The sequence below is a fragment of the Chionomys nivalis genome, chromosome 17 (assembly GCF_950005125.1).
Source record: "Chionomys nivalis chromosome 17, mChiNiv1.1, whole genome shotgun sequence".
NCBI lineage: Eukaryota > Metazoa > Chordata > Mammalia > Rodentia > Cricetidae > Chionomys > Chionomys nivalis.
In genome coordinates, this window is record NC_080102.1 from 4,537,788 (window position 1) to 4,551,838 (window position 14,051).

Consider the following 14,051-nt stretch of genomic DNA (forward strand, 5'->3'; position numbering starts at 1 on the left):
CTGAATGAGATATTGGGGTGGGGGGGAGAAGAGAGCCAAATAATCGTATGCAGGAAAAAACAGTTTGGAGTTTTGTCTGTCTTGTGTCCGAGTCTTCTGGTGTAGCTAGCATTGCTGGTCTGGTATTCGCTTTGCAGGCCCAGGCTCAAACCTGTGCTATATCATTGTGTCCCAGTCTCCCGGGTGCTGGGACTCAGACCTGAACTTACAGACAGTTGATGACACCTGGAACTGTTTGTGTTTGTAATTATGTCACGCCTCTTGGCCTTGCACGTCAGCTAGTGCTTTCCAGCACGGATCTTTTTTTTTTTTAAATTTTATTTATCTTGATTTTTTTCCATTTTTATATGTTAATTTTATTTTATTTTTATTTATTTATTAAGAATTTCCACCTCCTTCCCTCTCCCCATTTCCTGTCCACTCCCCCTCCCTCTCCAGTCCTAAGAGAAGTCAGGATTCCCTGCCCTGTGGGAAGTCCAAGGCCCTCCCCCCTCCATCCAGGTCTAGGAAGGTGAGCATCCAAACAGACTAGACTCCCACAAAGCCAGTACATGCAGTAGGATCAAAACCCAGTGCCATTGTCCTTGGCTTCTCAGTCAGCCCCCATTGTCAGTCACATTCAGAGAGTCCTGTTTGATCACATGCTCATTCAGTCCCAGTCCAGCTGGCCTTGGTGAGCTCCCATTCTCCAAAATATATAAAGAACTCAAGAAACTAGTCATTAAAATTCTGAATAACCCAATTGAAAAATGGGGTATTGAACTGAACAGAGAATTCTCAACAAGTTCAAATGGCCAAAGGACACTTAAGGTCATGTTCAACTTCCTTAGCAATCAGGGAAATGCAAATCAAAACAACTTTGAGATACCATCTTACACCTGTTAGAATGGCTAAAATCAAAAATACCAATGATAGCCTATGCTGGAGAGGATGTGGAGTAAGGAGAACACATATCCATTGCTGGTGGGGATGCAAACTTGTGCAACTACTTTGGAAATCAGTGTGGCGGTTTCTCAGGAAACTGGGAGTCAACCTACCTCAGGATCCCGCAATTCCACTCCAGCACAGGTCTTTAACGCAGCCCCTTGCTAGTGGCTCTGTGAGGTGGCTTCCCATTTGACTGATTCACTCCAACTAGTCTCCTCTGTCTAGGGTTGGCTCGCATCAGTGAGGAGCCAAGAGAGTGGAACTCTCCAGCGCTGCTGGGAAAGGCATCGACTGAGCCACTTGTCAGGGAAGCAGTTTGACTCTTTCAACACCCCCACTCACCCCAAACCTACCGCCGAGTGGTTGAGAACAGAGTCTAGCAGCGTTCAGCTCTTAGGTTCTCATGACCTGGGTCAGCAAGCGAGATCGCGTGAGACTTTAGTAGTAACTGTGCAGGGGAGAGAATGGTGGGCGTCCATCCTCAGAGCCTTGAGGCCTGCAGAAAACCCGATTCTAAATCGAATCTGGTGTGCACATTGCCAGGTGGGCCAGGCACCTGCTCCACATAATGACTATGACAAAGTCTCTTCTGATTTGAAGGCAAGAAAAACAGTTCCTGCCCATCTGGCAAGGAACTGACCCAGTGACATTATGATAGTCCTCGTCCCAAGTTAGACTGTAATTGGCATCTGCTATTTGTAAGTTCTCTAGGAGGTTTTGGTCACAGCTAGGGAAAGCTAGCCTGGGAAGGGGGAGGGGCAACAGGCTCTGGTATATACCTGGTGATCCCAGCTGCTGGGGAGGCTGGGGCAAGCGGATCAACAGTTCACGGCCTGCATGACTACAATATGAGTGAAGGCCAGCCTGGAAAATTTTCTAAGACTGACTGAAAATGAAATTTTAATGATTTATTTGTTTTATAGGCATTGGTGTTTTGTCTGCATGTATGTTTCTCTGTGTGTGTTGGATCCCTCAGAACTGGAGTTATAGACATGAGCTGCCGTGTGGATGCTGGGAATTGAACCTGGGCCCTCTGGAAGAGCAGTCAGTATTTTTAACTGCTGAGCCATCTCTCCAGTCCCCTCAAAATAAAATTTATAAAGAAAGGACTGGGGGGCCAGTGAGATGGCTCAGTGGTCCTTGCCACCACCCTGACAACATGACTTAAGTCAAGGTGTTTGCGATCACAGGTACATAGGAGGAGAACCAGCTCTTGAAAGTTGTCCTTGACTTCCACAGTGTGTGAGGGCACCTGTGTTCTCACACACAGTGTAAATAAGTAAACAGTAATAAAGTTATTTTATTTACTTATTTATTTATTTTGGATTTTTCGAGACAGGGTTTCTCCGTAGCTTTTGGTTCCTGTCCTGGAACTAGCTCTTGTAGACCAGGCTAGCCTCGAACTCACAGAGATCTGCCTGCCTCTGCCTCCCAAGTGCTGGGATTAAAGGCGTGCGCCACCACTGCCCAGCAATAAAGTTATTTTAAAGAAAGAGAAAGAGACAAAGAAAGGGCTGAGGATGCAACTCAGTGGTAGAGTGTCACAGCATTGCAGCGTGGTCGTGCCATCGTGGGTTTGGAAGCCAACACAGTGTGGTCATGCCATCGTGGGCTCAGCAGCCAGCACAGTGTGGTTGGTCGTGCCATCGTGGGCTCAGCAACCAGCACAGTGTGGTCGGTCATGCCATCATGGGCTCAGCAGCAAGCATGACATAGTCCTGCCAATGTGGGCTAAGCAGACAGCACAGTGTGGTCATGCCACACAGTGTGGTCATGCCATCGTGGGTTCAGAAGCCAACACAGTGTGGTCATGTCATCATGGGCTCAGAAGCTAGCACGATAACATAAAATAGGCCTTGAATTTTCTGCAAGAGGCTATTCTCATTGTCTCTGTTTTTTGTTGCTGTTGTTGTTTAAGATTTATTTATTTATTATGTATACAATGTTCTGCCTGCATGTGTCTCTGCAGGCCAGAAGTTTGCTCCAGATCTCATTACAGATGGTTGTGAGTCACCATGTGGTTGCTGGGAATTGAACTCAGGACCTCTGGTAAAACAATCAGTGCTCTTAACTGTTGAGCCATCTCTCCAGCCCCCTCTCATTGTCTCTGTAATGGTCTGTACTGTCCCTTTAAGAGACAAACCAGCCACCACCGCCTCCCACCACCACCCCTCAGCCCCCTCCCATGTCCACAGAGGCAAGCAGATCTTCCATTCACTTCCAGTTTAAGCTCCTTCCTGGAGAGGCAGCATCTGCCTCTCTCCCTTCTCCTCCCCATCGGGTTTTCTCTCAATCTGTCTGTGTCTCTCTCTCCTCATCCCCCTTTCCCCTTCCCTTCCATAACCCACAAAATAAATATCTAACCTCTCTCTGCCTGGAGTGCCTATCCGTCTGTCTCTCACCTGCCACAGCTCCTCATGGGACTGGCTCACCCACCGAGGTTTCTCACCCACTGTGCAGCTCCCTGTCTGGGACCCTCTGCCCTTCATGGCCTGCTGCCGTCACTCGGGGACCTGCAGTGTTTTATTTTTGACATTACAGTCTCAATCACTTTTGTGTTTCTGTGTGGGTCTCTCTTACATAGCCCTGGACTGCCTGGAACTCAGTATGTAGACTAGGCTGGTCCTGAATTCATGAAAGAGCTTCCTGCCTCCTCCTCCCGAGTGTTGGGATTACTAACATGAACCGCCAAGACCCCTAAAAAAGAAACATTGCCCCTTCCCCACCACTGGGTAGAGTCCACCACTCCTATCCAAGTGGAATGAAGACTCCCACAGCTGAGGGCAGAGCAAGGATCCATTACAATGGTGGTTGAAAATCAAGTTGAGCTCCCTGTGTGTGACTGGAGAATTGCTCACAGGTCAGCAGCCCCACAAGCTGCTCCAGGGAGATTCTGGTTAAAGTGCTCTAGGAACTCCCCAGGGCTTTCTCTCAAGAAGACACAGCTCAGGGCTGGAGGGGAAGTGCCCTGGTTAAGAGAGCTTGCTGCTCTTTCAGAGGACCAGAGTTCAGAACCGGCACCCACTTCTGGTGGTTCACGTGACTTGTAACTCAGGGTCAAGGGGATCTGAAGTTTCTGGACTCCTTCGGCACCTGCATACAGAGGTGTGTACCTCCAATAGATGCACAATTAAAAGTAAGACTTTCAGCCAGGTGGTTGGGGCAGTGGTGGTGACACACATCTTTAATCCCAGCACTCAGCACTCGGGAGGCAGAGGCAGGCGGATCTCTGGGAGTCCAAGGAAACCCAGTCTCAACCTTCCTCCTCCCACCAAAAAAAAAAAAAAAAAAAAAAAGACCTTTCAAAAAGGTAAAAGAATACCCTTCTCCCTTGGTTTCACAGGACTGAGGGAGGCAATGGGGCCCCTTTCTCTCCCTTCTGCTGAGTAGCTAAGGAGGATCTTTGGTTCCTGTTCACACTCCGTCTCCCCCTCCACATACTAAGATAATGGCTACCAAGCAGGGGCACTGAATATGAATTACTTTTTTAAAAAAGTGTTTTTTTTTTTTTAAATGAGTGGGGGGAAAGTTTGATTAAAACTTCCTGCTGAAAAGTGAAACCCAAAGATCTTAACATCTATTTTCTCTGCGGTTTAGTAAATCTATGTGCTAATTCCTAAAGAATGAGTCTGTTAGGTTTTTAGTATACTTTTTAGTTTTCAGCTCTCGGTATTGGCCTTTATGTGTGCTATGTAGTTATTTATCAAGCTATATCTCCAGCATCAGTCTGTATTTCCTGACAAAATTATATACCACAACATCTTCTACATTGCTTAGGCTTGTGAAACTGTCACCAAAGAGGCAAACTTCTGCCAGACATCACAGTCCACCTGTGATCTCAGCCCTCGGGAGACTGAACCAGGAGAATTGTGAGTGTGTAGCTCGCAGTGAGTTCCGTGATAGCCTGGGCTACAGTAAGCTCCTGCGTCTGAAAACAAAGTTGTTCATGTATCCGATTTACAAAATGCTTAAGATTTTATCCGTCTTAAGCCTCTTTATGGCCGTCTTTTCCAATGCCCTGCTCGTCCGTTAGGCTTCTCCTTCAGAGTTCATATGATATTTATTAACTGAGTTGTTAGGACAGCAAGTGACCCGCCTGTAGAGACCCAGTCCCAGGAGGAGGGGGTAGAGTGATGGCATCCGAGGGCTGATGGCTTTTGGTGTTGTTGTTTTGGTTTTGAAAGTTTATTATTTTAATTTTTAATTGTTTTTCTTTCTTTTAAAAAATATTTACTTATTTATTTTACAATCAAACCATTGTTTCCCCTCCTTCTCCTTCCAGCCACTCCCCTCTGCTAATGTTTTAATAGGGAAATATTTTATAAGTAATTTGTTCATAAACAAATGCTTTTGCTTTATTTGTTTGTTTGCTTATTTTCTGAGACAGGGTCTGGTATAACCCAGGCTGGTCTCCAACTCACTATGCATCTAGAACTGTCAAACTCTTGATCCTCCCGAGTCCTGGGATTACAGGCCAGGCACCATTATCCATGGATATATTAAACTTCCTTCCTTCAAGGAGTTGGGTAGTAAACGCTTGAATAATTATGAATATACATATGTTTATGCCATGTGTCCTCACAGACACACCCTAAAAAGCTAAGTGTGCACTCTGAAGTGTACACTACTAATACAATTACTGTACCTGGCACTGGAGACAGGGGAACTATGTCTTGCACCTGAAGCGGGCACGTGAACCAAGTTTTAGTTTCCAAGCTCCAGTACCAGGCAGTTTCGTGGCCATTTCAGCATTTCAGCCTGTGTCCCCAGATAGGGACTCTGCTCTTTTTAGGTACAGTCACGCTAATGACATCCACTCAGCCAGGGCTCCGGTCCAGGCCCCGTCTCAGCACCACAGCAGCCCTACCGTGTGTCACACAAGATACCATCTCTGTTTTGTAACTCGGTTCATGTGTGCAGGCAACATTGCCAAGTACCTGTTGCAATCCCTGGCAGTGCTCCGTGACAGGTCTCCACATGCAGAGTTCAGCCTGAGCGAGCATTCCTGTGCCTCTGGAGAGAAGGGACGTGAGATTTCCAGCCTGAACATTCAGAGTCCCAGAGCGGGGGGGGGGAGGGGGGGGACACGGGACGGGACGGGACACGGGACTCTTCTGACTGGGAAACAAAAAGAGAGATACATCTTACCTACACCAGCCTGGCTCTAGTTAGCTCTCTGCCCCAACCTCTCTACATTTGAATGCCCAGCACCTCCAGGGTCACTCAGTTTTCAGTGTTAGAGACCAAATCCATGACTCCTCTGGTTTGGAAGGCTCCTGGTCTCCAAACTTATGTCTTCGATCCTGTCTTTATTTTGATTCAAACTATTAAAGAGTTTTTTGTGTTTGTTTGTTTGTGTTTGCCTCAAGAGGAAGTCTCCCTTTCCGAAGCTCCAACGGGCCAATCTCAGTTTGGTCACTGTGGGACAACTTACTAAGCAGGCAGCGTCCTTCCCTTTCTAGAGCCCGGGTCCCCCCCCCCCCGCCCCCCATCTGTGAGAGAGAAGTCACCTGCAGAATGTTGGCTCATCTTAATCACTTCTCAGCAGGCTGGAAACCTAGCAGGGAAGGTTTTCCTGGACCTGAGCATCAATTAGCAAAGTAAATCAGAGCCAATTAAATAAAGGTTAAACACAGGCCAAGAAAGAAATCACTTGGAAAAAGTACTTACATAATCCTCCCCGAGGGAGGCTGTTCCCCAGATACCTGTGTACGCTGAGGTCCCTAAACCTACAAGAAGAGCCCCCTACTATGGGGTGTCACCAGTTGGTGGTCCCAGTCCCTGCAGGGCCCATCTGCCTCCTGGCAGAGCATCTGACAGCTGTCCCATTGGGGAAGCAAGGTTCCTTAACCCTGGCGACTGAGTCTGCAGTCCCCGTAGATCACAGCCTCTCTCTCAGGAATAGAAGTCAGATGTGGTAGGAGAGGTCACTTCTCAGCAACACAGGAGGACAGTGCCCAGAGGGAAGAGGCAATCTGTCTTTCCTGTCTGTCCGTCTGCCTGCCTTCCTTCCTTCCTTCCTTCTTTCCTTCTTTCTTTTTTATTGAAAGGGGCGTCTGAGCTTGGGCCATTCAGGTCCTTTCTTTTTTGGCTGTTTTTTTCCTCATTTATTGGAGGAAAAAATCAGCTTAAGACAGCAACATGAAGGAAGGTGTAGCCAGGCATGGCAGCTCACTCCTGTGATCTCAGCACCAGAGAGGCTATAGCAGGAGGATTGCCACAAGTCTGAGGCCATGGCTTCAGAGTGAGACCCTGTCTCAGATGGCATGCCCCTTTCTTGTGAGGGGATGTGGTCCTGCTGGGATGCTCCTGTGGGTCCACAGCGTCAGTCACTTCTGAAGTCACTGGTCCATCCTCTGAGCCTGTTTAAACTCCCCAGGCTCCTCAGGTGCTGGGGAGGGACCAAAAGATCTTAGAGTAAGAAAACTGGCAATTCACAGGGGGTTCTCTGCAAAGGTCAGGGGTAGACTACTTTCCTGGCGCGGGCTAAGACCTGGGTTCTAACCCAGCACCAGTTGGTGAGGAGGAACAGAGATGATGGTGTTCAGAGGTTTTATGTTTGTAACAATAAGATAGGGTGCCGCCTTCCCCGCCTCCTCTACCGCTACCCCTTCCTTTTCTTCTTATCTTGAAATACTTGGTATGGAACCCATAGCCTCAAGTGTGCTAAGCAAATATTCTGCCATTGAGTTACATCCTAGCCCCAAATAACAGATGAAGGTTTGGTTTGTCTGTTTTGAAGTCCTACTACTTGAACTTGCAACCCTCCTGCCTTGGCCTCCTAAATGCTGGGATTACAGATATGCAACGCCGTACCTGGCTCCAAAATCAAGTTGCTAAACCTCACTGTTGGGTCCCAGAAGGAAGCTTTCTCTCTGGGGTTCACAACTACCCCTAAAACCTCCTAAGACTCAGTGAGAGTTGTTGAGCCCAGGTGACAATGAACTTGAGGAGTCCAGTTATAGACAGGCCCTTTGTTCAGATGCGAAGGTCTTTGATCTGGGGTGGGCCCTGGAGGGTTTGTATTGTCCTTGTCCTCCTCAGGGGTCTTGACAGCGGACCACACGTGGAACCCCTGGGTTAGATGGTCAGCAGGCCTTTTATGTTGGGCCTCTACAGACTATTACAGACTTTTCTCAACTTAGACTCAGTTTTCAAACTGCTTACATCCTGATGTATATGTCTAGAACGCTGAGCTGACATTTAGTCATCTGGCAAGTGACCGTGAAGGGTGCTGTGTTAGACCCCCCCGACTCCACCCAGCCCTGTCCTTCCCACCATCCTCTCCTGCACTGGGTTTTAGAGCATCAAGACAGCCAAGCTCAAGGCTGCTCGTCTCTTCCACACAAGTCCCCCCATTTGGGCTAGGCAGGGTCTCTGTCAACTTGACACAGGCTAGAGTAATTTTGGAAGAAGGGATCTCAGCTGGGGGAAATGCCCTCACCAGGCTGGCCTGTGGGCAAGCCTTTGGCCCATTTTCTTGGTTGATGATTAATGTGGGTGGGCCCCTCTCACAAGGGGTGGAGCCACCTCTGGGTTGGTGGTCCCAGATGATACAAGAAAACAGGCTGAATAAGCCATAAAGAGGAAGCCAGTAAGCAGCCTTCATTCTTCCATGACCTCTCTGCCAGTTCCTGCCCCGCTTGAGTTCCTGACCTGACTTCCTTCGATGATGGACTGGGATGTGGAGGTGGAAATGAAACAACCGTTTCTTCCCCAGGCTGCTTATGGTCACGGTGTTTATCACAGCGATGGGAAGCCTCACTGAGACACCGATCTGTCCGTTCCCAGACATGCGTTCTGCCTGACTTGCCGTTACACCCGGTTCTTTGCCCAAACCTCTTGCCAACAGTTAGCACTCAGGGTGGGTTTGGCTGTTAAATATTCACTCCTCAAACATTTTCACAGTGCTTTCTACTTGCCAGGCTTTGGCTGTTGACCCCAGGGCTTTGAAGAAAGCAAGGCAAGTGAGGAGTCCAAGGTACAACATTTAAGGAGACTTATGCTCGCTGATGCCAGTGCGGGGCCAACCCACGGGGCCTCCCCGACTTCGGTACTTAGGCATTTGTAGGATGCATGCATCATCGATTCGTGCATGATCTTCCTTCCCATCTAAGCTGAGCAGTCTTACTTGATTCTGTCCCTTCCTCCTCTTCCAGCCCCACATCTGCATGCATTCTGCCTAGTCCAATGTTTTCCATAAACTTGCCCCTGCCCAGCTGCCTGGGAATTCCTGGGGGCACCTGTTTTAAATGCAGCTTCCCTAATCCCTTCAGTGAGTCTGCTTCTCAGAAGATGGAACTCAACTGCAGACAGCACTGATGAAACTTGGGGAGTGGGGTGCAGCAGAACCACCAGCTCACAGCTGACCCCGACCAATGCGAGAAGGAGGTGGGGGAGCAAGAAAGGCCTACCTGTGCATATTCATGGTTCTTTTTGTGAGGACAGAACTAGAAGGCACAGGTGGGGCTGCCTGCGGGGGCGCATGCTCCTCTCTGCAGAAAACTGTCCACGTCCATCAGCATGGCCTTGAATCTTAGCTGAGCCTCTCGCTGTGCCTTCTGGGCTCTTCCTCAACCTCCTCGAACTCTTCCCACACTGTCTCCCGCACTATTTGCCCAAGGAGCTGAGGGTGTTGCCACCCAGTCAACAGCCTTGCAGCAAGGTGCAGCTCTCTGTGGAGTGAGTGGGCAGGTGGGTGTGTCTGCGAGCAGCGGGGTGGGGTGGGGTGGCAAATGAGGCTGGTGGGAGGGTCTCTCAATCTGTTCATCTTGACCTCCAAGGCAGGTACCTGTCATTTTCACTTGCTCCACAAGGTATCCCACATAGATGCCTACATACTGTGGGTGTCAGACACAAGCTGCTTAATGGTGATCTCTGGAATGGGACCAGTCAATTGTGTGAGTCACCCGCAAGCCCGGCTTGCAGGGTGGGGCATACCTCTGATTTCCCAACTCGTCATTCCCTTGGCCGTACGGGCGTGAGAGCCTGCTGGCTAGCCATCCACACCCAGCAGCTAGCTCCCCAGAGGGCTTGCGAACTGGGTGCACGTCGACTTCCTTAGCTTGCTCTGAGAATATGGAAAGAGCTGTGACAGCAAGTCAGGACGGAAGAGGACATTTGGCTCAGAAGGCAATGTGGGGCAACCTCAGCAGCTGGGTCCTTGTCTTAGTGTACACACACACACACACACACGCACACACACACCATACCCAAGTCTGTGAGTTCCTGGTTCATGGGCCTAGGACTGTCTGTGAGTTCGTTTGTTTGTTTCTCTGTCAAGTCAGGGTTCTCTGCCCCCACCAATGACAACTTAAATGTAAGGGTTGAACCCTTTAGCTGGCACAGTTGGAGCTGCCCCAGAGTGAAGAGGGGCCAGAAGGTGAACTCACACACCATGTGGAGAAAGAGAAACTGGTGCTCGTCCTCTCTGAAGCTGATCCAGGTCAGCTAGGGGACAGACCCAGAGGGTCATCAGGCTGTAACTTGTCCATCTCTTATAATTGGTGCCTCCAGCTCTTCCTAAGTGCTCATTTGAGGGCTCTCGAGCCTCAGGCCCACTCCCAGATGGTATTTCCACCTACACTGGGCCCAGCTCCTCAGGACCGCCCCTCAGCATCCCTCTGTGGTCCTTCCGGAGATGAAGGTGTGCTCAGATAGTCAGCCATACTGCCTGCCTGCTGGCTCCTTCTCCAACCCTGCCCTTCACCACCCAACTCCTCCACCAGCTGAATAAAATCCCACTCCTGTGAGAACTCAGGAGGGCTCTACTTCTCTGAACTGTGACTGACCAGGCGAAACGTGTCCCCCATTTCCTAACACAGCAACTCGTAGGAGCTCACTTTCCATCTGGATCCAGAGGAATGGTCACAGGGTATCAGGAAGAGTGAAAACCACAGGGCAGTGAACAGGCCACCTATCAGTTTTACCTTCAACAATTACAGGAAAATGGAAAAAACACAGTCACGGTAATTCATGCCTGTAATCTCAGGCTGAGGCAGGAGGGTTGCCTTGAGTTTAGTCTGGGCTCTAGGCTATACTGTGAGTTTCAAGCAAGCCTGGACTACAGAGGAAGCATACAAAAGTCCAAACAAGCAAAAATCTTAAAGAAAGAAAGGGATGTGGAGGAAGGCAGGAGAGAGAAAAGAAGCCATGATTCTCTAAATTCTCAGATTCTGCAGTGTGGGCAAAAGCAATAAAAACCACCTTCTCCACCTGTCTCTTCCTGCCTTTCCTGTAGGCCGGGTCCTGCACGTCCACGACCTGCCCAGCTGTCCATGGCAGCCTTGGGTAGAGATGCGTCTTACCTAGTAACTCAACTTTCTCACGTAGGTACCCAGTCTTTAGCTTCCCCTCAGTGTGCTCAAGCACAGACCAGCTGTAAGGCAACTCCATCAAAGTGCTCCAGGGAGGGACCCCAATTCTTTGGCTCTGTGTGCAATGCTTTCCTGCCCCAGGGTCATGGGCAGCCATGCTTCCTGCCCACCGTGTGAACAGGCACCCCTTTGCTACCATTGCTGTAGCGTTACCACGCATGCTATATCTCTGCCCACTAGACAGAGAGAACATTTAGTGCCCCTGACCCCGCCACCTTTGGAGCCCTGGTGGCCAGCACTGCACCTGGCACAGGGAAGTGCGCGGTAAATATTTGTGAGATTGACTGAAGGGGCCATGCAGAGGTCACGTCTGGTTTGGAAGGGTTTAGAATCCTTGATCATATTTCTGTCTCCACATGCACATGTGTGTGTGTGTGTGTGTGTGTGTGAGAGAGAGAGAGAGAGAGAGAGAGAGAGAGAGAGAGAGAGAGAGAAAGAGAGAGAGAGAAACTGGATGCCAGGGACCACCCAGGGTCTGCTTCGCCTGCCGTGTCCCGATATGTGGTGACAGTCATCTGGCCACAGACCATGTTAAGGCTGATGAACATGGAACACCAGAGTGTCCCTCTCTTTCCCACAAACTGTCCAAACTGTCTCAAGCCCAGAGAGTCACTGTCCACTAAGAGGGTTGTCATACCATATATAGTCTCTGTCCTCCTTGGGGTAGCTCCTGAGAGCCATCCTCCTGTCCCAGGCCCACTGAAGCATAGCCAGTATTTGAGTTGATGAGGAAGTCCTTACCAAAGAAAACCAGTACTTGCAGTGGAAAGTGACTTGTAAATCCTTGGTACCATGGTCGTGAATCTTGAGAAGCAACAATTACACACATACACTACCCCCCCCCCATTCACTGGAAAAATAAACCAACTTAAAAAAAAAGAGCCACCAATTCCGGATGAAGGTTGTAGAAGTCCTTATCCCTAGAGACTGCCTAACTCCAGGGCAGTTAGGAGGCTCCCCATCCTGCATCTCTGCGACGGCGAATGGAATCCCTGGCATGCTGTCAGGTTAGGCGGTGATGCAACGGACGTGGGGCGTGGGTGACCAGAGGCAGCTGCAAAACTCTCCGCTCCACTTCTGCCGTTTACAAACCATGTGACTAGGGACAAGCCAACACTTTTGAGCCCCCGTTTCCTCATCTGTAAAAGGAGTTTGGGGGAGTCATTGTTTGTTGTATGTGCACCTCCCGTGGGGACACTGGGGACAAGACATCAAATCGGATCATGTGAAAGCCCTTTAGGTGAGGGAGGGAAGATTTGCCCCAACCTGAGAAGCAGCCGCTGTTCCTCTCTGAGGGTGTTTGTGGTTATGCATGGTGACACAGACATGGAGGACCGGCAGGTTCCAGCTTGTCTCCCATCTTCTCCACGACACCTCCAGCTCCTCTAAATAATGAAGCCACAGCAGCCCCAGGCCCACCTTCAGATTCCGTGTGGCTCTCTGTGGTCGGAAGCCACATAGGTCAGAGACCCAGGGTGTTCTCCTGGCTTCTCACAACATGTTAACCTACACTGTAACAGTGGGGTGTGGAGAGAAATGCTGGCTGAATGAATAGGTGTGAACACAGCCGTCTTACTCTCCTGGGTGTGGGAGGGATTGAAGTCAGCCAGGGACACTGACAGAGCCTCAAATGCCAGAGAGAGTCGGGGGCTCGGCCGGCATCCAGTTATGGGCACTCTGCAGCTGCTGCTTGGGTCTTGATCAGCCTCTGAACCCTTAACGGCTCGGGAAAACACTTTAAGTATTAATGTGAGGCTGGAGTATAGCTCAGTGGTACAGAACATATTTAGTATTCTCAGGGACCCCGGTTCAAATCCAGGCACCTCTCCAATAATGAAAGAAAGCCTTATGACGGGAAGACAGGGCGTGGCTCCTGCCGTCGCTCTAGCACCGAGCCTGCTCTCAGCGGTCTCACGGAACCACAGAGGTCTTCTGTTAGCACCGCACACGTCTGGGTTGGCGGCAGCCATGGAAAACGGGGAAGTCCGAAACCAAGACTTGACAGGACACCCTTTGAAAAGAGAGGGGATCTGTGCTCAGTTGTCTGTCAATTACGTGGGTCACTCATAATTGAACTGGTCCCCGGCACTCTGGGAAGCCATGGTGTCCTTGCCTGGGTGCTGGCCTCTGTCCCGTTCACCTTACTGAGTCTTACTCATCTTTCAAGTCCTAACCCAGCTGCCATCCTTTCCGGATTCTCTGAGTCACCATGCTGCGTGGTGAGGCAGGGCTCCACCTTCGCACACCCGTGACAGCGGTTCTAGCGTGAGCGTGGTTTTGTTTCAGAGGGACATCAGGCAGGGTCTGGAGACATTTTTAACTGATGCGACAGTGGGGTGGTCCAGACGTGCCACCGGGGTGGTAGACAGAGGTCAGACATCCCAGATCACAGCCCAGCCACCCACACCAAGGAATTACCTGACCCCAAATGTTCACACTACTGCGGTCTAGACCCTTGCGTGGTGGTAAGAGATCATCTCTCTGGATCTCACTGAGACCCAAGCTCGGCCTGAGCAGTGGCCTTGTTGATTCAGCCTTTAGTCTCCAACACTGTACATGCAGCTGAGAGCCATATATCCCTCTACCAGGATCTACTTATCTAAAGCCGTCTCATCGGCTCAGTCAAGTATCGCGAGGCGCATGGTGAGCTAAGATGAGCACAGAGACTTAGAGCCGCAAAGAGGAAAAGGTCATGAAGAAACCTAATTATTCACAAAACAGATCGAAAAGAAGGCCACAGTGGAGGAC